This window comes from Cygnus olor, chromosome 6 (genome assembly GCF_009769625.2).
Source record: "Cygnus olor isolate bCygOlo1 chromosome 6, bCygOlo1.pri.v2, whole genome shotgun sequence".
NCBI lineage: Eukaryota > Metazoa > Chordata > Aves > Anseriformes > Anatidae > Cygnus > Cygnus olor.
Window position 1 is genome coordinate 19,344,472 of NC_049174.1, and position 24,088 is coordinate 19,368,559.

The 24,088-nt window shown below is 37.0% G+C and overlaps 1 protein-coding gene across 1 annotated transcript in view; it reads left to right on the plus strand.

Moving 5' to 3' along the window:
* Window positions 1-1,067: 1,067 nt before the first annotated feature.
* TLK1 (tousled like kinase 1) overlaps window positions 1,068-24,088 on the plus strand; it is an 89,548-nt gene continuing 66,527 nt past the window's right edge. The window contains exon 1 of the mRNA XM_040562101.1: window positions 1,068-1,091. The gene's annotated coding sequence lies outside the window, so the exon portion shown is untranslated. The remainder of the gene's footprint in view (window positions 1,092-24,088) is intronic.

The window sequence follows — 24,088 nt, forward strand, 5'->3', positions numbered from 1 at the left end:
TATTAAACATTTTAATTGTTAATAATGTAGGTCACTTTGATTTTCAGTATCTAAACTTCTCTCCATGTTAGGAACAAAGATTTGGCATGTGTGGTTTATTTATTTATTTATTTATTTATTTATTTATTTATTTTTTAACATCAGGGACGTGCCAGTTGCCCTCCCCTTGACAATCTGCCAAAAGTTGATTAAGTCTGTCTTCTAATCACAATTATAGTTAGCATAGTGTCAGTAAGAATTACTTGGGTTGCCATGGGCATCTCTAGCAGGTTCTTTGCTGTATCTGCTAGTCTAGGCATGTTGGTTGTGCCTGGACTTGATGACTGAGCTGAGAAGGGAGCCCCTCCGTCCAATGACCATTGTCCATCCTTTGCTGGTGCCAAACAACTAAAAGGAAGAGCTTGACTGATTTGAAAGCAAGAGTCAAACAGGTGGGAGCAGAGGAAGATGAAGATGGTGCTCAAAGGCAGACAAGAGAAGGAGTGTTTCCTCTGGGAAGTGGGGTAAGAAGTAAGCTTGGTTGGACTAACAAAACAGGAATGAAACGTAGAACTGAAGGGAAAATGAGAAACAGAACACCATGGGCAACACAGAGGCAGATGTGTAACGAGACAATGTGGCACAGGGTAAGGACACTGAGCCTAGGAACTAGCGAAATGAAATGAAGGAGTTGAGAAGGTAAAAATAAGACTGATCTTTCACAGAAACAGTTTGAGTAAACAAATAAATCGGGATAAGGATTTGAGGTGGAAAGACCTATCTTCAAAGTCTATTTTTCCTTGTGGTACTGTACTTGCATCTTAATGGAATATTACAGGCTTTGTCTTTCATCCTAATGTGCACAATGTATTTTGGTTTCTTCCAAAGATGGAATGTTTCATTTGTTGTAGTTTATATGTGCTACACACATGTGCTTGCAACAGTGCAGGCAGGTTTATGATACACCTGCTTTTGGTTTTTCCTTAGGGAGCAACGTTTTTACCTTCTTTCAAGTAGAACTCTAAAGTGACAGAAGCTACAATCCTAACCTCCTGGGAAGCAAATACAAAAGAGTAACAGAAGTCTCTGCACCCTGACTGTGCTCAATCAAGGTAGGACAATTAAATTTACTCCATATGTTCTGAAGTTGTCCCATTTAAATCAAGACTGTATCTGCAGATTATCACCTTGAAGTGCCTCCCAGTCTCTGTTTCTGTTATACTTGCATCTGTTCAACAGAACTTAATTGAATTTGTATAAACTAGAAATACAGCTTGAGAGGAAAACAGAATAGTCTTTAGGTTTTATCTGGGATTACAACAGTTTAGAGGAAAAATCTGTTTATTATTTTTAAACAACAGCCAAACCCAAAATCTCATGGTTGCAGAGGAGCACTCATCAAAAAGGCCGGAAATGTAGGTTAGTCTTTGAAGTATAATGTACACCATTGAAAATATTAAACTGAATACCTCTGTGACAAAGCATAGCATGCTTACTGTTAGCCAAAGGTATCTTGTCATTGCTTTCGTGAAAGAGGAGTGAGCAACAACATAGCCCCATTTTCAGAGGATGTTTTATTGATCAGGTTAGTACAATTTTGAAGGGATTGTGAAAGATTAAGAAAGCAAGTGAATTAATTTAATAACTGCTAAAACAGGCCAATGACATACACAATTTAATAAATGCTCAAAGAATAATCTGAACATTCACACATTGACGCTAAACAAACTTTAAGCTCATTGAAAACACAGGCTTTGTGTATGCTGCTTGTTGTAAAAACAAGCAAAATGTAAAGATGTATAAATATGATGTAAAAATAGAATGCTATACAGCTACTAAGTAAATCCAGTGTAAAATCTTCCCTGTAGCGTGTCCTGTTTAGCTAGGAAAAAGATGTAGTGGAAATAGATGGTGAAAATTGCTAGAGACATGAAAAAACTTTATAAGAAGGCAGGTTAGGGAAATGAATGATAGGCAATGTGAGGATGGCATATCAAATTATGTTTTAGTATCTAGAAGGTAAAATGTATCCCTTTACACCACACAAAAAGCAGGATAAGTTATTCAAGTTAGCAGGCAACAAATCTACATTGATAAAATAAATATATGTGGTATACCTTCCCCCGAAAAAGAAAAAAGAGGAATCACAATATTCACAAGAGTAAATGATCAAGGAGTTACTAGAAGTAACTTATATGAGATTTTCCATTTTTATTTTTATATTACGTATGAAAGGGGAAATCTGCATATTTACTATTTAAGACTTTAAAATGCCATTCTCCATTTAAAAAACAAAACAAAACAACAGGCTAAAATATTTGTATTGCCTTTTGTGAGATCCTAATATTGCTCATCAGCAGAGCTGGAAAATAAAGTTGAATACAAAATTGGTCTCGTAGGCACATTTTACTGAATTAAGAAAAGATAGGTGTGGGGGGAAAGGAACATACTAATTGGCATGACAACATGTAGTCCTGTAGCAATCATACAGCAGCTACTATTTTATACAGAATGACAAATTCAGCACAGTGCCAAAGAGAGAGGCATCACTCTTAGCACGCTTTACTCTCACTTACGACAATATCTCTGTTAATTGATATTTGGGCTAGGCAAAAGCCAGAGAATGAAAGTAATTTGTTTGCTAAAATAATAATGATTGATTAATTATATTTGGGTCAGATTGGCCATATTGGAGGGCTTCACTACAGAGCCAACGTTCACTTTTTTTTTTTCCTTTCTTTACTGTCAGGCACACTAGCCTCCATTTCCTCCCAAATAGCAAGTGCTTTTTAAATGGAGGAACCTACCTCTAGTCTTTTATTCTACACTAGGAAAAGCTTTGCCATTTTAATGGCTCTGTTTGCTGCATATCTATCCTATTAAGCACAGTAGTCAGATGTCATTCCAGAAGAATTGGGCAGCTTAGTTTCCAATGACATTGATTACACTCAACAGTGAGAGGATGAGAAAGAATGGTGGGTGGAGAAGTGAAAAGACAGTGTGAGGCATTTCAAGGAGGAGGCTTGTACTCCAGAACTTACATGTGGGTGACAATCCCTTTGAGAAACAGTTTTTACTCTGAAGTGGAGCAGACTTGAATTTTCTACACTCACTTCAGGTTTAATCTGCATCCCCACAAGCTACCAGTGCAGCCTTTAGTCAAATGTATATTTACTTAAAAATGAAGAGAAAATAGCAGTAGCAAGAAGCTGCATCTTTTGGAATGCATTTCACAGAGAGAGACCCTGGCATGTTAATCCCTGGTATAAACGGGTGTAATTCTCAGTGACAATGCTAAGCTTGTTTACACAGGGGCCGAGCTAAACCCAAAGATGATAAACAATGCTGTTCAAAATCAATCATTTAATCATTTTGTGATCTAACAGCCAAAGATGTTTGTGTTAATAAAAGATGGTGTGACAAAGCTGTGATTGTCACCAAGCATGATTTGCTTTGAGATAAAAATATATATATGACAAATACACTGATAATCATATTCTAGATAAACATTTCATTTTGTTATTCAAGAGCGAATATTAGTGAGTTGAATAAATACTTGGTGATAGTCACCAAACTGTGAAGATCTAGTTTTTAAATTGGAAACAGTGTGAGCTTGCTTGTACAAAGAGAGAACAACAAAATCACACTAGCAATAAGTCTACATTTTATTTTACTGAAATTTACAAAGAATCAATATATTTAACAAGAGCCTGGTTTTAGTTTCTTTTTATTTTGTATGTATTTATTTTAATAACAAATGAAAGTCGATGAAAAAAAGAAGCAGTATGGCACAGTCTGCAAAGCATGTAAGTATTATTATATCATTTAAGATATTTAATGAACTACTAAACCACACTCTTCTTGCATCAATTGGCTTGAGGCAGCGTATCAGAAACAGTAAATATTTATTTTACTTTGAAGCAATTAATATTTAGTAAAAGGCCTGAAGGTTAAATCTGAAAGAAAGATCTTTAAATCTTTGACCCAGATTTCTAACATCATTTATGTCAGTGGGAGACCAGAAGACTCTGAAAGTCTGTGGAGTTGCTTCAAGATGTAGACTAGTTGGTTGTGATTAACCAGATTAACTGGTGCCCAGTATTCCATATAAAAATAAAATGCAAATATCGAAGTACAAAAATGTTCTATCAGTAAGATTACATTAATCATTAAAATATCAAGATCAGTTGCACAGACACAATACCTTTTGTTCACTACTCTTATTATTTTGCTTTAAGGGCTGAAACTATTTTGGTTTTGAGATGCTTACATATTTGTGTTTATATTTTAGTGTAAGATCTTCAGAATTTTTTATTCCACAACATTTTCTAGTGGGTAGTAATTATTATAAAACCTGACAACATAACAGATAAGTATTATTGATTAAGATAAGTGATTTACAATAAAACTGCGTAAGACATGTTCATTTTTGCTCTCAAATACTTGAGAAAGTACCTGTGAGGAAATATGCCTATTCTTAAACTCAACAGTCCTTTCAAGACTCAAAGAAAAAAAAATTGTGAAGATTGAAAAAAACAGATAGGAAGAAATGGCTTTTTTAATGTATTTTCAGAACATGAAAATGGATCGTTGTTTCCCCGTCTTTTTAGATTTCATAAAAATCTTTGTTATTCCATTACCAGAAGACTTTGCATATTGGTACATTTTTCTAAGGAAATACCAGTAAAGCATGATAATTTAAATTTACACTGTATTTTGGGATCCCATTTTTTCCTCAATTTTTCCTCAATTCTTCATTCTCCTTCTCCGAGATCAGTCTATCAAATTAAAAAAGAAAACAAAAACTGTAACACTATTTGAAAGCCACAAATTCATGACAGGCAAATATTAACTGGGTGTTATTTCCAGTGGATTTTCCTACCATCTGTGAGATCAAGAATGGAACAGTTTTAACAGCCATGTTGCCAGCATTTCTTTCAGTAGAGGTATTCTCTGTATATGTTTGTGATACTTCATATAGCTTTCACATTCTTGTTTCCAACTGTTTTATATTAACAAAGTTTTTCAAGATTCCCAAGTGGAATATATTATTACTATCTGTATTCATAAAGTGACTAAATACAAAGTTTAGCATGTGTAGCTACGTGAACAGTGACAGCTTCAGGTCATTTGATTTTCATCCGCAGCTTACTAGGCAAGAGCAGCAATGAACTTGCAAACGTTCCCGAGGTGAGCCTAGTTACCTTTTTTGTCTTTAGGAGAGTACTACCAAGCTTTTCAGTGTCCCCCTGAATTTACAAAATCAAATAAAAAATAAAAATGACAGCTATTGCCAAAGAAAAGCCCAAAGGGTTTAGATTATGTGCATGCATATATATATTCTTAAATGAGAGAATAGGGAACATCAGCAGTCTGGGAGGTAGAGACATGGAAGTTGGCAGGCATCCAATTAAAGAAAAGTCCAGGCATGAGAAAAAAGAAATTCTGTTAAGAGGATTTTAACAATTTAAAAGAGAAGGTTTGTACACCCAGGAGTTCTTCCTAAATGCAGTGGTAGCATGGGATGAGAAGTAAAATAGAAGTTATTAATGGACTTCCATTTTTTGGTCTGGAAAAGTGTGCAAGCTGTAACTGTCACGTCTGGACTTTCTAAGCACTTTTATACAAGAGGTCTGCTGGGGATCCAGAATCTTTTGCAGTTGGTATGGGTGGTGAGTCATCAGGAAAGTTGGCCATTTGGTTTTAGGTTTCTAAATATAGAGGTGAAGGTTTAAAACCCTAATCTGGGAACGGTGGTCACTTTTATGCAGCTTTGGTGGCCTGAATGATTTTGTTCTTAACAGGGTTCAATACCAGAGCCTTAGCTGTGCTTAGATTATACGTACTCTCAAAAATCGTCACTTCTGTGAAAAACAAACCTTAGTAATTACAATAAAAAATGAAGAAAAGAAGAAATGTAGAAGAGTGGCAAGTTTTAGTCCCTTAGCAAGCATGAAAACTCTCAGGATAGCTTGTGTGTGCTTTCAATCTACACAGAGAAGTTGGAGCAAGTAGGCCTTGAGGGAGGTGATAGAAGAATAACCTAATGTAATTAAGAAAGCTTTGGTGAAACCTTAGAAAGGGTGAATTTTAACTATGCATTTGGGCTGGTGGTTTTTTAATTTCTGATGAACTGCTGCACACGGTTGGAAACTTTGCTAAAATAGGACCTTACTTGACACTTAAAGTGCTGTCGCAGAGAATCAGAATTACAAAAAGGCATTTTCACTTTCGCTGTAGATTAATTTGAATAATCCAGTACCATATAGGATAGTAGTAGGAGCTTTTTCGTAAAAAAGCAAGGTTTTACATTGGTGATTCATTGCTTCAGTGTGACAGCATTTTGTGCTTTCTGCATTGATCCTAGCTGAAGAAATGCTTTCTGAGTGTTTCCCCACTTGAAAATTTGGGGTGGGCTGGGTAGGGAAGGGAGAAATCCTGCCTGACCAGCAGCAAGGTCTGTCTGGTTAAATGTGTACATTACAGCAACTACTGCCTGCCCGATGCCATTGTGGTGCCAGTGGCTCATTCCTCATTCCCGCCACACAAGTCTGCTGCACAGCATGTGCATCGTAGGTGCCATCTCCACCCCACGTGTCAAGGTTTTCGGGAAAATGAGCCTTGAACAAGCTGTGAGGTCGGATGGGTGTTGTTTTGGCAGGCCAGGTATGGCCCAGGGGTGCACCAGTGCCTGACTCTGCTTTAAGTTCAGCAAATGCTTCATTATTTACATTGATTACAATCCAGGTAAGCAAAACTCTTGGTGATTTTAAATTAAGGGAAGGATGTCTAGCAAGTGGATAGCAGCTGAGGAAAGAGTATTTTGAGGGAAAATAGTTCTTTCTATAAACTTTGTATCGAGCTTTTAGCTGCTATACCAGCAGTGCAAACAGAGCTTTCTAGTGGGGTGCAAAATACCTGTAGCTATGTTAAGCTTTGAAGGATTAGCCATTGCATCCAACATACAGTGCTTTTGTACAGTGGCAGTTCACATGCAGCTGATTGGTTAGTCAAAAAGAAAAAAAAAAGTCTTTACCCTTAGTATAAGATGTGAGCTTCAAAATGAGACTGTGCCCTCATTTTCCATGAGAACTTAAGACATGCAAAGCTTGAGGTTTTAAAAGTTAGTCAGCCATGTGTGAGTTACAAAACCACAATGAGTTAGAAACTTGAGTTAAAATTTGAAATGAGTATTTTTTTATTTGCTTCTAAGTCAAGACCAATTTGATAAGTTTCATTCCATCTGGTGTAAGACTAAGTATGACTATTTTACAGCAAAAGGGGATTTCTTGATAATATTACAGTAGGATGATAACAAGAATCTGTTTCTGATTAAACTACGGCAGATGACTGCATTGGCACTTAAAATGTACCATTATTAGTCTGCTGCTAGACGCAGACTTCTTGTCTGTTGTTTTGACACCTGCTGAACTCTTCTTTCAGTTGTTTTCTCAGTCTGAAGGCCCTCAAGTTTCAGTCATCCCTGTTAATTCTGAAAATGCTGCTACATGCGGTGAAATTAAATTTACATAGCAAATGCGGATTCATTGTATGAAATATACTTGCAGATTTCTCTAATGAATCTGCCAATGCCAAAAAGGGCCCACAACAGCTTCCTAGTCAGTGGCCACCATTATGCAGTGCTTAAATTACTCACAAATACAGTCCCTCTAGTAGAGAGCATCTCTAATATGACTTATTTTTAATATAATATAGTAGCTTTCTTTCCCATGATTCCTACCTCAAACCTGATATAACGCATCCTGTTCCGCCCACTGGGAAACAAATACAGGTTCTGTCACCAGCTTCACTCAAGGCATGAATTCATCATAATTGGGTCTGCAGCTATTGTACATCCCTGTCCAGGTAGATCTCTTGACATTTTGACCAGTTCAGTATGGCATATTGTTGGTCTACATTTTCTGGACCTTATCGATATTTGTGTTTGTTTTTTTTCTGAGATACAAAAATGTGGAATCTTCTGGCAAAATGAAAAGGAGAGAGAAAATCTTGAAGCTTGTGTATGTCTGTGCATTGCTGGATTGTTGGACTCACTTTTTAAAATCGGTTTTCAGTTCTTCCCAGAAGTGCTTTAGTAGAAGATAAATGTTGGTGTTCAGCAGTCACAGGACAGAACCAGTCCAGAGCCTGTGTCTGCACCTTACAGAAAAGGCCTGTAATGGGAGCAGTGCGATGACTTCATACAAAGAATCCTGAAGAAGAAGCTAAGCTGTTCTGTGTTCTCATTTATTAGACAGAGAGAGAGAACTGAGGACTAACCTTTAAGGAATTCACATCGTACCTGAATAATTTGCATTTAGAAAGGATGTTCCTTTAGTGTTCAAATTGGTTTATTGAATCCATGTTAGACTCCTGTAAATGCTGCACAGCTTTTGCATCTCCAGTACTTCGCCTAAATGAAAAACTAACCTTTGGAGTCTGTCTTAGCTGTATTACATTTATGTTTGGTCTAACAGAGGTGATGAAAGTCATTGAACTGAATGGCACAAATTTGCTTGGCCCTTTAGAAGGAGCCTTAACAATCTTGCTTGGATGTTCAGAGTGACAGGAATTAACATCATTCCTATACATAGGAACATATTTCTGCTTGAAACAGCCCTCACAAACTCACGTTTCAGTAATCTTCTATGGTGCAGACTTTGGTGCTAAAGGAGGAAAAACAGAATATATTTGTTTAACTTCTCCCAAGAGAAGTTAAAAAGAAGGCAAGTGCTTTGACTGGTTAGCAAACCTCCCTTCATTTTGATTCTACTGACTGACCTGCCATAAAGAAGCTTGAAACAAAACTCATGTTACTGAACAAAAATATTTTGTACATAAGTGTGATAAGGAGCTATGGGATTGGTGTGGATGTAGTCTGAGCTCATTTTTTTCCCTCTAGCGTACAGGTTATGTTGACAGTAAATTCTTCTTGCAGATAGTGGTCATGAGAAGTTTTGCCATGCAGATCAAACAGAAAACTGTATTGGAAGTGTAGGAGAAATTGTGGGGGACGGGGGAACGACACACCTCTATGTCATACACTTGCTTTAGCCCCTTTCAGTTTCAGCATTTCTGAGTAGATCTCATGGGATCTTATACAAAGACTTTATGGTCAAGATAGTATTTAACAAGCTGTTTAAGATCTGTAAAGTTTTAGTATTTGTTTGTGATTTTTTTACAAAAGCAAAATTTCATTGAAACCAAACATGAATCTAGTTTGTGAATTACATGTGGAAAATGCTTTGTGGGAAAAATGCCCATAATTCCTAACAGGGTATTTTAATAGTCTACTTAATATACCCAGCATTAGAGACATAAGTAGCATTTCTGAGTTTATTCATAGCAGTCACTGCTTGTTTGTGTTAAGGCAGGGTGACAGTTGAGCTGTGATCCTGCAAAGTGGGAAAAAAAAGCTAATTTCTTTGTGAACTCTGCACTCACACTCATTATGAGAACTTTGTAGTATCAGTGCAGTTGCTCTTTTGAGCCAGGATCTGGGATCTCCTGAGTTATTCTGAACATATGGTAGCCTCAGTTACTGGTGTCTTGGACCCCAGAAGGACTGTCTTTTACACTGCCCTGCAGATCTCTTTGCCAAACAACCTGGATAGTTTGTAGCTGTCATATCAGCAAAAAGGGCATGGCTGCAATCCCGTAGTTCAGTACAGCTGCTTAACTGTTTTGGATGTGTGAGGCTCAGAAACTGTCCCATCCTGATGAATAATAATCTTATCTCAGTCCTTGTCAGCTTATGGCTGGGATAAGGCAAGGGAAATATAACGTGTGTAGCAGTAACTTTGGCATTAAAGGCTCAGAGCAGTACTCTGTACTCCCAGAGACAAAGGATACTTGCCTGTTTGCCTTCTATTCCTTGCTGTGCCTTTTCAAAGAATAATAAATCACCATCAGTATCCTGCTCTATTTTCCCTAGGCACTCCGAGAATGAGATGTGGAGTATTTAAGGGATCTCCTGAAGCTCCGAAATTAAACATGGATCACCTAGAACAATGGGTCTTCCCACAGTAATAGCAAAGCTTGACTGTGTGAGAACAGTGTTTTCTTTGGAAATGGTTCAGCTCTGTCTCAGAAGTTACAGAAAATGAGTATTTCTTTTATGTTGTGTGCTCCAACATAAGGACCCATATTTGTGTACACATGTGCAAAGCAAAATAAAATTTGCAAAAGAAAGCAAGATGACTTGCTCCTTCCCAGCTCCATGCAGACAAAATCTTAGAACTGCATAAATAGCAGTTTGGTGCTTTATGCATGCCTAGGACATGGTCAGGAAACAAGATAGAAATACATAAAGAATAGAATAAAAATAGAAACTATTATGCAGAGATGTCTTGCTGCATTTTTGTTTCTCTTTAATGTTATAAATAAATGAATATGTGCAATTGACCATAGATTATCATTTACTCCTAATGACCTGAAATCTTCATTTGGAACAAGGCTTACAGGGTATTTTATAACTTCTTTGGGATTTTTTTTAAAGTAACTTGGCATATGAATATATGAGTGTAATATGGCACTATCATCAAAAAGAAGATCAAAATAGTGACTAGAATAAGTGAAAAGGAGATAGAACTGGCACAAATCTGTATGGAACAAAGAAGTTACATTTATTATCCAAAGTACATCTCCCATTGGGAGCTTGGGTAGGTATCATACAAATCATGATGGAAGATGTCATCTAACGAAGGACCATTATTATGGGAAGCAGGTAGTCTCCATTTTGAATAAAAATCTAGGCACAATTACATCGCTTGTTAGCATGCAAGCAGCCAAAGGAGCCCTGTCTGTTATTAGGCACTTAGTCTTACTACCTGATGTGGAATTGTCTAATAGCAAATTGGGTAGGAATTTCTGTGAAAAAAATGCAAATCGTATACAAAGTCATGTCTATGAGTCTTATGACTGGTTTTAGTACTTTAAGGTTAAGTTCAGGTTGCAATGAAACAAATATTTTGGCTGTTCTTGGGGTTTGTGAGCGTTATTAAGTACGTGAATATCAAATAACACCATACACCTAATTTATCTGATAGCAAGTTATGTTCCCTTTGCTTCCCTAGGATCCTTAAACCTTGCCTGAATGTCATCACCTGAGACAGGCATTTCTTTCGCTGTTTTTTCTGTGACAGCGAATGTGAGTGCCGAATCTATCTTTGCAAGGCATAATGAGATGCATCATCTTTTAGTGGTCAGGTCTGATAGATATGCTCTTTTATGTATCTGCATAGTGTCTTATATAAGATTTTGCAAAAGTGAGAATAAGTTTTCCCTAGGGAGAGAGATGAGGAATAAAGGATTAGTACATCTCTCCATACAATAACGCCTCATGTGAAATTCTAGCCCTATTTATAACAATGAGAGCTTTGCTACTGACTTGAGTAAGATCACAGCTTTACCCCTAAGGTGCAGTTGTGCTTTCCTAGGAGAGCTAATGTACAAACTACAGCCTCTGCCAGCACATCATCAATGCAATAGCATGGAAAGAGGGTAACATTAAATGACATCCATAGCCAATAATAGCTGCTGCAAGCATCCTGTCGAGCAGTGTATTGATGTTACTCACCAGCCTTCTGGGTTTATGTAATATTTTCTTCATACCTGGATGAGGTGAACTTAGGATGAATTGGGGTTCTTTGTGGAACTGTGGTTAGCGTTTTGTTATTATTGTTGATTTATTTATTTATTTTTAACTTTTTCTGAAACTCATCAAAGAATGTCTGATGTGGTGTCACTTCTTTGATTTTTATTAATAAATCATACCATGTATAAATAAGTTTTTAAAGCCCTTCAAGGCACTGTTTAATTTTTCAGCTCTCCTTGTCTGGCTCTGTGTAGCTCTTTATTAGCTTCCTGTCTTCAGGCCTTGCCTTTTGTAAAGCAGATATCATCATGCATGCATTTCTGTGAAGTGTCTTGCATCTCACAAAAGAAGGAAAAGACTTAACTGGGATCCCAGCCTTCCCTGATGCACTGCTCAGTAGGTAGTGTGCTGTGGATGATAGCAGCATTGCAAAGGGTCTTCGGCTAGCAAAGGGCCTACAAGTCACGGGCTGAAGACTGTTGCTTAATATCTTCTAGGTAAGACTAACATACTCTTTTCGATAGGGCTGTTTAGATGTCAGACAAGAAAATAACTCCTTGATGTGTTTGCATGAGAATGAATCCTGCAGATAAAATTGTATTTCGTAATAATTTCCTGCAGCTCCCCAGATACTTGTTAGAGTAGTCCAAAATTTAATTCAGCATCTCCCTATGAAATTGGATCTCTGCTTTGTACTTCTGATTGCTTCTCTCAGCTCGATTAATGACATGGAAGCACTTGTTCTTTCTCTGAATAGTGTCTGGGTGCCTCCTGCCAGAGCAGTGAAGATCACCTTTTGCTGAGCTTATACATATATGCAGCAATAGCAGCCATAATGGTGTTTCAGTGCACTGTGTAATATCTTCTTCCAAATTAAGGGGGCTTTGACACATCAGTCAGTTTCCTTTGCCTGTGTTTGATTGCACACTTAAAATCAGCTGACTCAGATCAAGTGGTGCCTTGTAGCTTTAAACTCAGCAGTGGCTGTTGTCTATGTTAAGGGAATTCTTCTGGCAGTGTAAATGAGAAAACAAGACTCAAACTAACACTGGCCCTAGAATTTCTTTGTAGTGATCCTCCCTGAGAAACTTCAAGCTTTCTTGATTGTATAAATAGGAAAACTTTTGAAGGAGTATGTGCACATGGCAGAGAGAACTTAAGAAAGTTTACTGAATAATTTCCAAAAACAAAGTGGAAAAAGATGATGTGTATTGAAACAGAAAGAAGTAAAGCAATAGTGTGAGGTGACACAATGCTTTAAGATTCTGAAGGCAAGCTGGAGATTGTACTTGGGACTAGGCAAAGTTCTGCACTGAGATATTGGAGGTCAACATCCTGAGATATTGAGACCACTTCATTGCCCCATTTCATGCTAGTGTGTTTCAGGCTACTGTGCTGAGTATCTCTAATATTTGGCTTTTTATACTACATGCAGTAGATTCAATTTTCCTGTTCTTACAGGCATTATTTTCAGCAATGTGCCCCGAAATGCCTTATGGATTCAAGTTGTCCCTTAATCAGAGTTGCAGAGGATGCAGTTTTGATCTTTTTCTCTAATATATGAACTATGATACATCCTGGCATACATCTTTCAGACCAGACTGAAAGCATTCAAGACTGAAAGACATTTCAATCTAAAAAAAGGGATAGAAATATAATACAGATGGGAAACAGAGGATATCTCAAAATAAGGTCATAATGGAGGACTTAAATTACACGTCTATTGAGACAGCAAAAGGACATGCTCAAAATATGCTGCAGTATCTGCATGCAGATATTGACTTTTACAAATATGCAACAAATATGGATTGTTTGTGAAAACAACAGCAATAGGTCAAGATGTAACATAACAGAAATCAACTCTGCAAATATAAATATTTATTATTAGTGGACAGTAACTGCTTCCTACTAAAACTGGCAAGAATGACGAATCCAACCCTCTCAATATTTACTGAAGAATTAGGAAGCTAATGAGAGAGAGCGCAGAAAAAAAAAACAACCTTCTGCATTCTAGAAAAACAAGCAAAGCTAGCATTGCCAGACCATAATGAAGAATACTCCAGTGTACTGAAAGCTACTGGGCTGCAGATCCACCTACTTAAAATACACCAGCGCTTGCTACTGAACCAAGCAGTGGCAAATACAAAATGAAAAATCCTGCACTGATTGAAGAATGTGCAGAATTCTTTCCCTTCTGTATTTTTTTTTGATTGTTAGTACTTCTATGAAACACTGCTGGATGGCCGTTGAGCAGATTACAAGCAAGAGATGAATATGTCTGGTTTGATCTCTGAGCCCCTTTCATTAGGGGCAGGTAAGAGTCGATGTCATCTCCGTATACTGTAGCGTATTTTAATATCTGCTGTTATTCTCTGGGTTGGTTTGCAATTTGAGTCTTTAACTTATGACTTCTTTTTTCATTTAGCCTTTGATTACACCCCAAAAGAGTAGATTCACTTGAACTACAAAATCCCTGATTGTTGTGGTACTAATAAGCATTATGCCTACTGAGAGCTGCAGTAGAAGAGAAAGGGAGGCTTGACACCATCTTTTGTCTGTGTTGGAGCAAGGGGAGAGGGAAAGATGTCCAGGAATTGTCTTATCATCATATGCACATACACGAGCATTTTTATTTATCTAATCTCCTGGATGCTTTTTCAATGCCTGTCTTAATCCTTTGTTCTTGAAGTAAGCAAAGAAAAACTGTATGACAGGCATTTACTTTTTTTCTTTCTCAAGAGCAGCTAGTATCCCTTGTGTTGAGAAGAAAATGGGACCATGTGGAAAGCTAGACTTCAATTAACACATCAAAGGGCAGTTTGAGGGGTTTTGCCTAAAACTAACATTCAGCTGAGTTGCGGGACTGTAGGAATTTTGCATTTTCCTATATACTCATGTGTTGCTTTTTTACCTCTCCTATTTCTCTACTTTTTCTTTCCTTCTCCAAAGGGGCCGAACGGAAAGCAGTATAATCTTGTTGAATATATTCTATGGTTCTTGCTGATGAATTAGATGAACAGCTGCTGGGAACAGTCTGGGAATACAATTTGGTGAAAAAAGAGATGAGATACAAACAAATTCCCTTATGATGCCATTCATTCTATATGCAATATTATCCCAGAGGGGTGGAAAGATGGCAAGGCCTAAAATTCAATTTCAATTTGAGCTGGTTTTAAAAGAAGCAATTCTACATAAGCTGCACCCACAAAAACATGTATTTATAGGCACAAACTTTTACTTCGTAGGTAGAAATGGCACAGTTGGTTGTATACATTTGTTTTTTGTATGCATAAGAACTTACTTTTACAGGGACAACCAGTGTACTTTATTCTCAATATTTCCCAAACTGTTATGTTAATTCTTACATTATATAGTTCATATCTTTTCTGTATGCTCTAAACAAGGTGTGGAGGGGAAAAAAAAAAAGGCAAAAAAGGCCCACATTTTAGCATGCAGGATGATCAAAAATCCATTCCAGAAAATGAAGAGGAACTTAGTGGTATGTGTCAGTGTTCCTGTAATGTCCTCCCAATCGCGTTTCTGCATTGTAAAAATCTGGCATGCGATTGCGTGTTAAGATTGGAAATTAAAGCTAATCTCCTCCTCAGTTGCCTTATGAATGTCATACACCAGCTAAGCAATGGGCATTTTGCTTTCTTGTCTTGCTGATTCAGTAAATTCCTTCTCAGGTTCTCTTCAGTTAGCAGCATCTGGGAAACACACACAGAATTAAGCATGCCTGTCTGAAGAAATGGGAGAGCCAAAGAATAACATTGATCTTGGATAAATTACCGTTTATTGTACTTCTGATAATTCACATTATCTTAGAAAGGTTGAACAGATTTTTGATAGGGATCTTGGTAATGTGGAACATGTTATGGCCTTTGGCCACACATCCCATAATTTGAACTAGATCTCTGTGTTTTACTAAGTTGTTTCCTTTTATCCCACTGTAGATCAGTATAACATAAACCCAGGTAGTAGGAATTGGATGCATTTCTTTTCTTGATAGGTTAGGGCACCTGGAAAACCATACATTATGCTCTGTATCTTTTGTAAACTACAAGCTTGGTCTGCAAACGTAACCATTTTAGAGTTCTAGGAAAGTAAATAATTTTTAAATAAATATTTTAAAATTCATTTTGGAACAGAATTGTTTTTGTGCTTGGATAATTGGGAGAGGCCTTTTTAGTAGTTATGAAAAATGGAGAAAGAAAAGTATATATATATTTAAAGTAACTCTTAGAAATCATCTAAAAGCTTAATAGTAGTCATGGAGGTTGCAACGTGAATGATGGCTTGGTTTCTTTAAAAGGGATTGCATTAGCTGTCAGGATGAAAGTGTCATCAGCTCAACTGTAACTATAGCTTGACACTTTGTGCCTCTGTGCATGTGCATAGCTTGATATTATCTAAGTACCGGTAACAGTGATACCTAAGGCTACTGTGGATAAACATTGAAGGTTTCTGATGACAGCATCTTAAGCACAGGAGAAAAGCTCTTGTGTGGTTTGTGATACCATCATAACCCTGAGATGCTGACAGAGCTTCATTCACAGTTTTCCTGTGAGTTGCTTTTCATTATTTCTTGTATCACTTTTGTTTCTTGTTGAAAATCGTAGGTATTTTTTTCTCTTTAAGTAAGCCCAGATTAAAGTTAAAAATCAAAATCAAAATACCTTTTACTGCTCTGCTTATTTTAAAAGAATTCAAAATCTCAATTTGACATATTGAAGGTTATGAAATGAATATTTTGGACAATAGAAATGTATTTTAAGAAACAATGCAATTAATCAAGAGTAATGTTTTATTTAGTTAAATTTATCATGGCATTATGATTTTTTGCCATGTGTTTAATCATATCACTCAATATGACAACCAACAACATCATCATTATTAATAGAATATAGCGAGTACTGAATGAAGCCTTTGCAAAGATATATACGTGCAAGCTGGCTACAAATTGTAAACAGCATTTGTCATTATAAAAATGTGGGTTGCATTTATCTGTTTATTCTTGGTTTTTGTCATGTTTATGTTTTCAAGTTGCTAGAACGAGTGTTCTTTATTTTTTCGTTTTCCTAATTATTTCTTATTTTATGTGGAAGTCTGCTTTATTTCACTAAGGTCTGGACTGCATACAGTAGTTGTGCTGCCTAACCTACAGGAGCCAAGTGAAATGAAACAGGTTATCTAGTAGTGAAATCATTACAGGGTGGGGGGGAAGAGAGGGGCAGAAAAAGCCCTTAAAAGGTCATCCAGTCCATCCCTGTTCTGAGGCAGGAAATGGGTAACTAGGTCATTCCTGACAGATGTTTCTGTAGGCTGCTGTTAAAAACCACAAATGAAGGGGATTCCACAATCTCCATAAACCTATTCCATCTAATCTAGACTTTAAGTTGAAAGGTTTTTTTTGTTGGCTTTTTTTCCCCCCATCTGGTCTACTCTTCTTTGCTGCAAATTAAGCAATTATTTGTTATATTTCAGGTGAGAACAAAGAACTGTTGATCACTGCTTTCTGTATGATGCTTTTTAAAAGATGCACCCAGTCTTCTTTTTCTGAACTGACCAAGCCTCATTCCTTCAACCTTGCCTTGTAAGTCCTCTTTTCAAAAGAACTTATCATTCTTGTTGATTTCATTTCAACTCCATCCAAATTGTTTAAATTGTTCTCGGAGTGCATTGCCCAAAATTGCACAGAATGCTCCAGCTGAGGCCTCAGCAGTACTGAAGACTGCAAAATAATTAGGTCCTGCATCTCACACACTGTGCGCTTCCTAATACATCCTGGAATGAGAAATGTCTTTCTGCAGCATGATCGTGTTGTTGACTTGTATTTACTTGGAAATCTACTCTAACCTTCATATCATTTTCTGCAATCCTGTTGCCCCATTAAAGTGTCATTATATTATATTGATATATTGTTTTATTTTTGTTATCAGTAGTACTTAGTATCTCTCTAGAATTTGAGTTTGTTGAAGTTAGACTGTTGCTCAAGGTATCTAGATATTTTGAATTCTATTTCCAATGTGTTGGCAACCCCCTTCTAGATTTTTTGCAAATTTTACAATTTACCTTCTGTTCTATTATCCAAGCTGTTAAATTAAAATTTGAATAAAATAGAATGGATGAGAAATCCCTGAAGGATGTTACTACTGTGCCATCCTGATTTGTCAGGAAACAGTTGATAAATACTGCTAGGGAGAAATATTTAACTACTTGTGTGTCAACTGTTACTTCATTTCATCTACTGCATTTTTTTGTATTGCAAGCAAAATTAAAGAAGACCAAACTAAAAGCTTTGCTAAATAACGGATACCACATTTGGTGCTTCCTTCTTATTCAACAGGGCCCCGTCTAAGAAGCAAATTAGAGTGGTTTGACACAATAAATGATTTTTAAATTACATTTTAATGTCTCATTGCTTAATTGTTTTCTATTATATTGTTATCTTCATGCCTATACACTAACTGCCTAATAACCTATGGTAGTATCCTTCACTGATGGATGAAGAATTTATGAAAGTTAGTTGAATTGAACTCTTAATTCCTGATACAGGCAGTATTTTTATTATCCTTTCTAGTCTTGCAGGACCTCCCTTGTACTTCATGAATTCTCAAAATTTAAAAAAAAAAATCATCATGCAGATATTATTTTGGCTTTTTAAGTGTTCCAGCATATATTTTAGCGTGTTTTCCTGTGGAAACAAAGTTTATATGATCACACCGTATGACCAGTCATGCCACACCATATGTCTCCACATTTTTGTGTGATGACTTCTTGTTTTTTAGTTAATCAGAGATTTCCTGATGAAGTTTTGCTGATCTCTTTCAATGCTTTCTGTGTGTCAAGGTAGTCTGCTGTTGTGCCTTTAATATGCCTTTCTCAATAACTGTCAGCTCTCCTATGCTCTTATTTCCTTCTGACTTTCTTCAAAAAGATCCACCCACCCTTTCATTCCCTAAGCCAACTAGAATCTGCTTTTGGAAGCCCATTCTCTTTCTGCTATTCCATGCTTTCTTTGGCATAATTAGTTTTATTGTTCTGCAATCAGTTTTATACATAGTCATCTACTTTTGCCTTATCAGTTAATGCTTCATGATTGAATAATACACAAAACAGCTTTTTCCCTCTCACCTCCTCAACTATCTGAAATCACAAGTTGTTCTCAGTACCTTTCAGGAATCTGCTAGCCAGCTTGTCTCCTATCCTGTTATTTTCCAGGACCTTGTGTGTGTGTACCGAGGGGTGGTGGGGAAGAAGGAAAGGCTGTCCCAGATTCACCATTTTTTTTTTTTTTTTTAAGGTACGTGACTTGTCTGGACAGGACCAGGGAGAGGATGCTTGACTAGGTGGGTGTCATATCTGATCAGGCAAAGCAGCTCCCCTGTTCCCAGCACAAGGGGCATCATGGAGTGAAGCAGCAGACCAGCAGAGCTAGAGCTGGAAGGGAGCAAAGGCAGGGAACCTGTAAATTATAATACTGTTACTTGAATATCTAACATTTCACCCTCTGTCAGGCTTATTGTTCATGTTATCTGGCCAAAATTTGAAGGCCTTATTCAATAATACAAAACAACAACAACAACAAAACAGCTTGAAATTGGTATGGTTTCTGTCCGTATAAAGCATCAAGACGTGCCTCATTGCTGTTAGAAACTGTATACAGACATGGCTCTCTACAAACATTGTCTGTCTCTAATGGCTTAAAATCAAAGGCAACAAAATAAGCTCCAGGCAAGGCAGATACTTCAGGAAAGAAGATATAAGGTATAAAGAGTTAGACGCAAGTATGAAAGATGTATGGAAAAGCATGAGCTTAAAAAAAGGATGTAGAAGGAAGCCTGACATATAAGAGGGGACTGTTTACCAGAAAACAGCACTATAAAAGGAATAGTCTGAGTGTAGGAAAAAATTGCAGGGAGTAGCAGACAAGTAGATTGCAAGGGACACAGGAAGAAAAGCAATAGGAGAAAATGAAAACAGACAGGTGGGAGAAAAGGAAGTGAATGTAACATCCATCAGGATTGAGTTTTTCATTTCTTCACCGGGGAACATTTAAAACCAAATTATTTTTTATTAAAATGACATACACGAGAGAGGATTGTAAAATTGTCTTTCATTCTGACTGGAAGGTAGCTAATAATGTTAGTAGTTCAAGGAGAATGGAGTAGAGAGGAATGCTTCTATGGAAAGATAGGTTTAATTTTTGTTTCTGCTTTGCAGGAAAGCTGTTTGCAGGCAGGCTTCTTAGAGATTTAGAGTACAAATAGTCATAGCAGAGGTGGATCACTGGGTCTGACTACTGGTGATGATATCAAAGGTATATGATAAACGCAGTTTCTGACAATTACACGGATGATAAAAATAGATCTGTGCTTACATGGTGTTTCTGTTCTCGAATGTAGGCTTAATGTGATAGCATTTTTTTCATTTTGGCTTCTCTTCATCTTGATATGCTGGTATATTTAGGGAGGATATTTTTGCTAGTATATTATTTATGTATGTTTTTGTTACCTTGCAACTCAGAGTTGCTAGCAAGTGCTATATTAAAAAAATTATAAAGCATGTAGTGCAGTATGTGGCTCAGGGAGACAGCTCTAATTCAGTGAGCCTCAAAATTAATTTAATCAAGATCTGAATAACTTTTTCCTATGAAAATATCATTGCTTTAAATCAGTTTTAGAAAAGTTTGATTAAACTGGAAAATTAACGTTAGTACAATTACAATGTTTCTTTTTTGCTCATAAATAGAAATGCTACATGAGAATCAGGTGCAAGAGATGCTAAAATCTGCAAGTGTGTTCCATCACAGTAATGCACGTGCTGTCACAGTCACTTGGCATTTTACCTTGTACGCAGGCCAAAGCTGCATTTTCAGTCTTGTGAGCAACAGGACACAGATTGGACGACTCCAGTTATCATTGCAACCCTGGCTTGTTGGGAGCACGTTGGTGTGGTACGGGGAGGGCCCATACATGCACTCAGCTCTGTTAGGTGGAGGAAGCGCAGTGTTTGAGCTACAGACTTCCACCATTCACTAAGACAGAGAATGGTATTTTATTTTTTTTCTAGAGTGCTACATTCCATCTAACCTAGAAATGTCATAAATACATCATTTTAATGATGAAGTAATTTAGGCATTTTATATTTGAGCTGCTGTACCAGTATGTCTGTTTTAGTTATGAAAATATTTTTTCTACCATGATAATCAGATCGGATTGGTTGCTGATGCTGGCATAGTTATAGGGTGTCTGTATGTCCTTCTGTATATGGGATAAGTGAATGCATGTGCATATGTGTATACAAATATTTGTGTGTAAAATTAGCATATGCTGGTAATTATAGTGCTACATCAGCATTAGCACTCTGTAACAGCTTATGTTTCTCCTTTAAGAAAATAACTCTACAGCTATAAGACACCTTTACAATGGCAGAGAGGGCTATACTCTGAAAAACTGCATAATGGTCACAGAAAAGTAGAGAGAATCAAATGAGGCAACCTGCTAAAAATTCTCATGTGTCTGTGATCCAGAAGTGCCAGGATGACAGTGAACTAACAAAGAATTTGAAGTCTTCTAAAGAGAGTCCAGTTTCACTGCCATCGTGAATAATTGGTGGCCTAAATCAAAGGTCTTGAATAGCGGTTGCAGAAGAGAATTGCTTGTTTGAAAAAGACAGAAGCAAGGCTGGGTTACTCTACGTTCTGTCCAGGAAGGTTAACTTGTTCAAAGTCCAAGAAGATAGAAGAAGGCTGCATATTGAATATTTCTGGTTAAATATATGGAAGGGTAAGAAGACCTAATACTATTGTTGAGCATATTACAGAACTCTTAATCAAAAGAAGCAGGTGAAGGAAGTAAATACCAAAAGCACCCAAAATAAAGACCCTAATGATCTGATTCCTGACACTTCCCTGATCTCTAGCTGAGAGAGACTGCTGTAAGTTTGGAAGCATATAGTGCAGTGCTACTCGGGGGATGTGCTCATAATTCTGGTAACTCTTGACTTTCATTCCTAGAAGTAGTACAAGCCAGCTAAATCAAACTCTTCTTCTACTCCTACTTCTTCTGATTGTCCCATGAATTTAAAGCCTTATTTCTAATTATTGACATAATTTTAAAAAATGGTCTTATTTACAACCTGTATGTAAACATATGTTTGTGTAATTGTTTACATGATTTGATCAGTCACCACTCCCAGATATTCCAGTATCTGCTACTTCATGAAATTTCAGCCAAGTGATAGAAAATTGATAGCACATTGGTAAAGAGAGATATAGGACACCCCATTGCTAAGAACATGTATTATTTGATGTTAAGAGTACATATTTCTCATGAGGACACCAAAACGTATTTGGTGCCTGTGAGCATTGAAGGTGAAGGTCAAGAAATAAGGAAGGAACTAAAATCTCTTTCTGTAATTAGTCCCATGACTGTAGCATATTCTTCCCAAAGAACATCTGGGATAAACTGTGAATTTTATATGTAATTTTGAAATTACATCTCTTTGTTCTGTAATGGATGTTTGTAAAGGTTTTGAAATTGACGTTAGACCTGAGTGCAGAGTTATCCTTGTAGTAGCAATGCTGTAGGTCACTCCTGCCACAGTCATTCTTATTTTTGCCTGTCAGTCCTTTTCTTTAACCCCTTTCCTTCACTATCTCCCAGTTAAGTTCTCTTTTCTAAAGATTTAGGGGTAGACTATGAATTTATTTGTGCATGAAACTTGCATCACAGTACTTCCACTGGCAAAGCTGAAAGTTCTCACAATTCTGTTGTGTTTCAGGATTTGCGTTGCTTGGCTTTTTTTATCTTCGGAATAATGAAATTTCAAAATGTTTTTCTGTTCTTCAGCTGTCCTTGATACGAGGGTTGTTACTGTGATAACCTTTGCTAACTTCCACTTGACATACTTTCAAGGGAGAAATAGCACACAGGCATTTCACTCCTTTCTGTTCTTATTTGAATTTTGAGGTCCTTCCTTCTCACGCAGCAAAACTGAGGTTCCTCAGGCTTTGCTTGGAATCAAGCTTTCCCTTGTATGTAGGCAGGTATGTGGCACCTTCTTCATTTCTATCCAGTGTAATCCCACTGAACAGGGATTTCCCCATTTCTACTGCCTCAGGTTATGCCGGATGTCGATGATACGTGGTGTGTTTCCTGCGTATCACAGGAAATCATGATAGCAGGCTATTCCACTCCTGAACACTAGAAGGTAAAGAAAATGACTGAATATAAAAATCTAATATTTATTATTTTAAAAAATATAAAAGAATGCGTAATACTTCTTCAGTACTATTTGGGCTAGAGTCAGTTTTCAATATTTTGGGTGGGTAACAGAGCTGACTGCTCTCCACTGTGAGGGGTCATCCATCTGGCCACTGGACCGTAAAGTTTTACTGCAAAACAAAGTCAGAGTATTGCCAGTGACTGAAAAGCATTATGCATGTTTATGATGCTATATAATAAGGTAAGTCCTTTGGAGTATGTTTGGAAAAATCTAAAAGGTACCATTTAAGTGATAGCACTGAAGCAATGTGGCTTTACAAGTAAAGGAATACCTAAAATCTGTGTTAAGACACATTAAGAAAGTAGATTTTCTGTGAAATATGAAGGGAAAATACGCCAGTTCCATGCATTTTTAAAGTCAAGCAGATCACCTGATCTGGAGATGGTCCATATAATTCATGGTCTGCTTTCAATCTTCATCAACAGCTCAGAAAAACAAGAGATACTGTTCTGTTATGAAAACTAGACCCCAAATCTACAGAACCCAGTAGACCTCAAGCTGCATTTTGTGACTAGTACCCATTTCTGCAAAGCAAATGGGGCAGAAAGAATGCTTGTTATGTCTGCTTTTGTAAAGGTAGTGGGTTTTGTGTTAAGTGATGCAAATGAGTATAACAAAGTCACTGAGCTTATTTAGCTGACTGTTTCTTACTTGGCAGATTTTAACAATGGCATGCTAGAGCAGGATATACTCCTTGGGAAATGAGGTACACATTCACTTATGCTATGGTATGGACTGTGGGATTATGAGTATGTTTTGGTTTTAATCTTGCAAGAAATTTCTATGCTAGCTGGTAAACATTAATATTGCAGTCAGAGTGAACTAAGACTGTTTTACTTCATGTCTAACTACTAGCCATTTCCTGGCGTAATTTGCTTAGGTGAAGCCTGAGAAGTCCTATATCAAGCTGTTAAGAAGCAAGTAAGTCATGGTTGAAGTATTAGATCACTTCTCCATACCCACAAAAAAAGTATAGCTGTTGCTAAGTATATGTCCTGGAACAGACTTGGTTAGCAAGTAAACGTACTAATTTTTACTTCAGGTTAATACCAAATTGCTAAAAAACTTGCAGTTATGCTGTATACTTGTGGGAGGTGAAGATCTTAGATAATTTGACAGATGCCACTGAGGCAGTGGAAAAAAATTGGTAATATCTGCCTTGTGCGTGGATCTGCAACCCCCCAACAGTGATCCGTGCTTGTTGTTCTGAAGGGGAGGAAA